The following is a 6496-nucleotide window of genomic DNA, read 5'->3' on the forward strand; positions in this document are numbered from 1 at the left end:
CATCACTAGGAGGAGAGCAGGTAGAATTTATTGATTCATGAACACGTGCACAGCAACTAGATTGCTGAGTGGGCAATTGATGAGCTTGTTGGTGTCACAGGTTTGAAATGTCTGTTTGGAAAGCATTTTGGAACTCATGTTTTTTAAAGAGATGGGAGTATTATTGTCGTTGACGAAGAAGATAACATTTTGGAACTTTGTGAACTGAAAATAAGGAAACAGACTGGTGTGGGTAAATTAACGATGAACATCGAATGGTTGCTCATTAACAAATCCATTTTGCTATGCTTGATATTAAAGTGGATAGTGTCCCTGTATAGCACTTAAAGATTGGAGGATCTTGGAGGAAGATTGGATCTGCGGATCGAATTTTAGAATGGCAGGTAGATTCTGAGCATCTGAGAAATCAGAAGAATGTGAGGATGAATAGAGCGTTGATTGTTCTGGTGGTATTTTCTGTCACTAGACTTCCTGAACGGAAGAGTAATAATCAGCTGCTTAATACTTCACGAGGAATACTTTGAGAGGAAGATTTGCATGGATGTCAGGTCCACGTAGAGAGGCACTGAGGTGTGTGACGGGCCTGTATATGGAGCCAATGTCCTAAATCTCTGAAAGGCAGCAATTTGGATTTTAAATCCTGCTATGATGTTCTGCTTTATTTATGAGATAATTGCAAGCGGAAGACCAGATTGGCCGTCTGAGGAATTGCATTAGTTCAGAAGAACTTGTCCTGCAGTTGATGCAATAGACTGCAGAGGAGTTATTGCAATAGAAGAGAATGCTTTTGAAGGCCCGTTCTTTCTCCCACAGAGTCGCGGCCATGATAAGCGGAAGAAGAAATCTCTGCTGCGGCAGTAAAGTAACACTGTTTAATCGAAAAGGTATGAGGTATGCAAAGGAGGAGTCCTTGTCGGAAGAGGAGGCGAGGCGGCTGGGGTGCGCACCGTGGACGCCTAGACGAAGGCGGGAGGAGCGGGTTTTTATGGCGGCGCCTGGACGAATTTGGCAAAGGAAGAGTATTCTGCAGAACACTCTTAGTTTGAGAAGTTCTGCTGGAACTCATCGGGTTGGTTGGGACATGGTTCAAAGGACAGGGCGGGGTCATTTGCCGGAAGAATTTGTAGTATGCTCGTAATGATGATGATTAACAGGACTGAATGTTTAGGCTCCTCCCGAACTTCATTTATTTGTTTAGGGTATGTGAGCCCCTATTTTTCTGTGCCACAGTATCATATAAAATTATTTTCAGCGTGGACAGGCAGGATGTGTGACTAGCCCAATTCCACAATCGATTCTATGGTTAAATGGTCTGTGGAAAGAATAAAAATGGTAATGAAGGATCTGATGAAGTGGCTGAATATACTAATTTATAAAATTTTATTCATTTCTTTATATACACTAGTGGTCAAAAGTGATGTCAGGAGAGGATTGGTTTAAGGATTTGTTATCAATGACCCTGCAAATTTGATTAAACCATCAAAATATGAGAAAATATATAATATTTTTAAATATTTGAAATATGAGGGAAGAATAAAACACGAAAACCAATAAAAAGGGGAAAACTACAGCTGCAGGTTTTATTTTACTATATGCACAAAAACAAAACAAACAATAAAAAAGCATAGGAAACCAAAAACAAAACAAGAAAATGCATAAATTGACTACAACAATAATATTTTGTTGGTTCTCTCTTGTTTTTGCATGTGTTCATAATTTCTTTGTATGGCAGCCAGACCAAAAATTATGACTGCACAATTTGGCATGTGTCATTGCGTTATAACAAAAACTGACTCAAAAACTATGTAATATGCTTACAAAATCTTTAACACATTTTCAATAATTTGAATAAACAGTGAAGATGTCAATTTTCTTAGGCCGGACATCACTGTTCTCATTTTAAATGAGAGAGAATTATGTATTTATTTGTTTGTTTGTGCTTTCAATTATTCATTCAAATTATGATTTAATTTAGACCTGAGAAATAAACATTGTAACCTTTGAATGTTTGTTTGGTTATCTCTAAGCCCCACTTTCATTTTTTAAAATTCATTAGATATGATGCTATGACCGCCAGTATCATAGGAGGGTGTATCCAGAAGGAATCCAGGAAGGAACTGGTCACTCTTCAGTTGTCCTGGACATGTACTGCCTTATACATGAATGACGATGACTTTGATGAGTGATGCCAATTACATGCAGCTGCATTTGGATCATTATTTTTAGAAAGAGGGGATGCTGCATGAGTATTGTTGGATTGGGTTGCTTTTAGGTTTAAATTGCTTTTAATATATTTTTTGGAAGTCTTTTTTCTTGTTTCATCTTTTTGCACCCCTGTGGTGGGTGATTTGTTTTGTTAGAGCTGAGCCGTATGCCTAATAGTCTCCTCCGATTTTTCAGTAAAATGGATTTTGAATGTAATTTCTAAAAACAAAACCAACTAAATTATTCAAAAATAATTATAATTATTAAAAATAAAATATAATAATTATAAAAATAATTAAATTATACACAACCACACTCTACCGTTTGGTCACAAGCTACATTAATTCAATCAAAAATACAGAAGAAACAGTAATATTGTGAAAAATTATTACAATTTAAAAAAACTGATTTCTATTTGTATGTTTTCTAAAATATATTCTGAAGCTGAATTTCCAGCAGCCAACTTCCATGACCTTTTTGTCTCCCTTGAATCAGAGTTGCTGTTTGCCACATAACAGAAATGTATGCTGATCGCTAGCTGTTTAGTTCAGAAGCAATTTTGGATCATTAAAATAAAATATTTATTTTAGGTTGGGATTGCTAAAAACAGTACCACTAACATTTTACACTCAAGAAATACATTACTAAGGAGATAAAAAGTGTTCCAACCCCCTTTTTTGGTACCATCTTATCTAAAGAAAGGAGCCAGTATTTCAACCGGTGCCACTTCAAAAATGAGGTACCTGAAGCCCCTGGCTTTATTCATCTCTAGCCATAAATCCACATGTTTCTAATACACACTGATTACATATTGATCCCCCTTGGCATAAAATATTATAAGTATAAGAGGGAGAGTGGACCAAACTATTATATAAAAGTCAATTAAAGTTATTCTCTAAACAAGCCTGTATAGTTGAGGAGGGACATACGTTAAATAGCGAGTGAAGTGTTGGCTTCTATGGGCTAACAAGCAGCTAAAGTTTACTCTGAGGTACACTATACGCTGAGTCATGAAACAAGGTAACTGGAGGGTAAATCTCAATGGAGCAGTAGCCTTACTGCTTTAATTAGGATTCATAGTGTTTATATGGCCTGAAGTCCTGTGCAGGATATTTGTAATAATAACACAGAGATGAGCTGTATTTTTTGGTTTTACTGGAATGGTTGGAGATAACAGTGAGGATGTGGTTACTGCCATTTAAAACACAGTCCTTTAATAACATTCTGAAGTGCTTCATAAACTGATTCGCCAGCACAATGTCGCACATCGTCTTGAAATTAATGCAGTCTTGCTTTAGCTTCTGTGCCTCTAATTATGGAGTGAAGTGAACTCTTTATCACTGCTGTCATAGTCCATCTACAGCAGGTGATGAGACGGATCCTTTCCACTCGCTCATCCGCTCTCGCAACGGAAGGGTTGCTGAAAAATACCTTTTGAACCTCCTTCTTTTAATTAATATTTATTAGAAAGATTTAACAGGCGTAACATATACCCTGTTTTGAACCTCGCTCGCAGACCACTGAAATTGCCCATTGGCTTTCAGCATCTCAATCAATAAAGCAAACCACTAAGAAAGTTTCCTGCCCTTATTCCGGTCTCTGACTATATGCTTTCTGAAGAAATCAGCAAAAGTATAATTAATGGGAAACTGAACTGGGCCTTATCTGCCTCTCATGGGTGAAAATAAGGCTTTAATAAGGCCCAAAGGGAGTGAGTCTGCTGCTTGAAATGCCATGTGCTCTGTAGGTGGCAGTGGTGCACTTTCACGTTCACACACAAGCTCATAAACACACCTATCATAGCCAAGACTTACTGTAAAATTAGAAAGAGAGAGAAAGACACACAGAGCGTCAGAGCCCCATATTCACATTTATGTTTAGGTGGAATGAAATAATTACTAAATTACCAATGCATTGAAATTAATTGTTTGGTTAAAAAACATCCAGGATGGACAGACAGACAGACAGACAGACAGACAGACAGACAGACAGACAGACAGACAGACAGACAGACAGATAGATAGATAGATAGATAGATAGATAGATAGATAGATAGATAGATAGATAGATAGATAGATAGATAGATAGATAGATAGATAGATAGATAGATAGATAGATAGATAGATAGATAGATGACAAGAGCAGAAACATATACAGACAGGCAGCTACCTTCACTCATTAAGCTATAGCTTCAAGTTGGTTAAAAAATCATTTTAATTAGCTTATTGCTAGCAATAGTGTCATTGTGCAGAAAGCCTACATTAATTATTGTGAAGAGTGTGAATCGTAAAAATTACCTCTTTTTAAAGTCTTTAAGAGGCAGACAAGCCCATGTGGCCCCTTTCGCACTCTTGGTTTATTTTTTTCCCCCACACGCTCTTGATTAGCTCCAGGCTTGAGAGTTTTCTGAAAGTCAAAGTGCATCCTCACTCTCCTATGCATAATTATTTGTTTAATATCAAATTAGAAATGCATATCAGCTGTGTTGCCATTTCAGATTTTCCATGGACGTGCAAGCAGAGGGGAAACAGACTGTCCTCTACATGTCCTTAATAAGCCCAGTCTCTAGGGACCGTCAAAGACACGGTTGTCATCCGATCAAATCTATCATCATATGGACAGATTAGTGACATACAACCTGTACTCTCTGGCCAGAGTGCAGTGGTGCGAGTGGAGAATGACTGACCTAAGAGACCTGATGATGATGACGGCCCGGGTATGTGGGATAGTGAAGAGTGAAGAGAAGGGACATGTCATGCTATTTCACAACACCTTTAGGGAATGAGTCGACTGCAAGAGCTCAGGGTTAGAGCAAAAAGAGTGCCATCTGCCAAGGACAAACCTCATGCCAGTGACTGGTAAGGTCTTTTGGCCTTCCACATGTCTGCTGCTCCTCACTAAACTAGACAAGAGGCCCATTCCTGTCATTCAGACCCCTTTGAACTCTTAAAAAATAAATATGTCTGCTGTTTGTGGTGTCTTTCTATAAAAAGATATAATATACTTTTGAACAGTAGTGTATGATGAGGACACAAAAATGTACTGCATAAGGAATGATGCAAAAAACAATGCATGGAGAGACTGAAGACTTAAAGAATTGACTGAGGAGTGCAAGAGATGAAACACAGCATTGAAGCACAAAACTATTCACTAGTTCAGGGTCCATTAGGAATCATTATTTCAGACTGCTCTTTGATGTGCATCAATGCCCCTGATGGTTTCAGGTATATTAGGCCACATGTTCATACTTTTAAAACAGCTCTTTGGCTTTTATCTGTTTTACAATGATATCTGTATGCAGACTTATAAAATGTGCAAAATGAAGAAAAAAGTCTACAGACATTATTTGTATATCCTCTCATTGACCAAAAAGTAAAATCAGCTGTAGGCTTCATTTAACAGCTACAAAATAATCCCTTTATCCTTTTATAGGTGTCAGGAACATGAAGAGAGAACTCAAACGCAGAGGATTCGTGCAACAGTTTATTAGGCACAACAGAAAATCCAAGAAACATCCAACGTGTGAAGTGACACACACATGAACAGAAAGCTGGTGTAACAACTCCAGAGCCGTCCATACAGAAACCTGCACACACAGGCTGTGGAGACCACCTCAGGTGCAATGCCCAAACGGGATGTGGAACGAGACTGAGGATAGCGGGCACGCGGCCAGCTGAAAGACTCCTCATCTAGGCGTCCTGAGCACAGCAGCGGAAGAAGGTAAAACACAAAGATACACAGGTACAACCATACATGAACAATAGCATGAAATCTACTGACAACAAGGGGCAGACACAGCAGAGAATATAAGGGAGGAAGGAACAAGCGACAGGTGAGGGCAATCAGCTCGTGATCTGCACACACCAGCACTGAAGAATCAGCGCTGATTGCCCAGGTCACGAGCTGCAGAAAATGACAGGAACACAGACAACAGGGAAGCCGATGAAGCACCCTGAACCGTGACAATAGGTTCCCATTAACAGTGCTGGTTTTACTTTTACAACTTCAAAAAGCTTCAGGTCTGTCTCTCTGAAAATTTGGAGAGAATTAAATTCGAAATACTCTTGCAAGAATGAGATTCACCTGGAATCATTAAAACCTTTTAGATCTGCCATGGGTAAATATATATATATATATATATATATATATATATATATATATATATATATATATATATATATATATATATATATATATATATATATATATACATTTAAATACAAAATACTATATATATATATATCCCATGTAATGTAATAAATGCTGGTGTGGTGGTGCCAAATGACAATGA

This window comes from Scardinius erythrophthalmus (assembly GCF_964197995.2).
Source record: "Scardinius erythrophthalmus genome assembly, contig: HAP1_SCAFFOLD_435, whole genome shotgun sequence".
NCBI lineage: Eukaryota > Metazoa > Chordata > Actinopteri > Cypriniformes > Leuciscidae > Scardinius > Scardinius erythrophthalmus.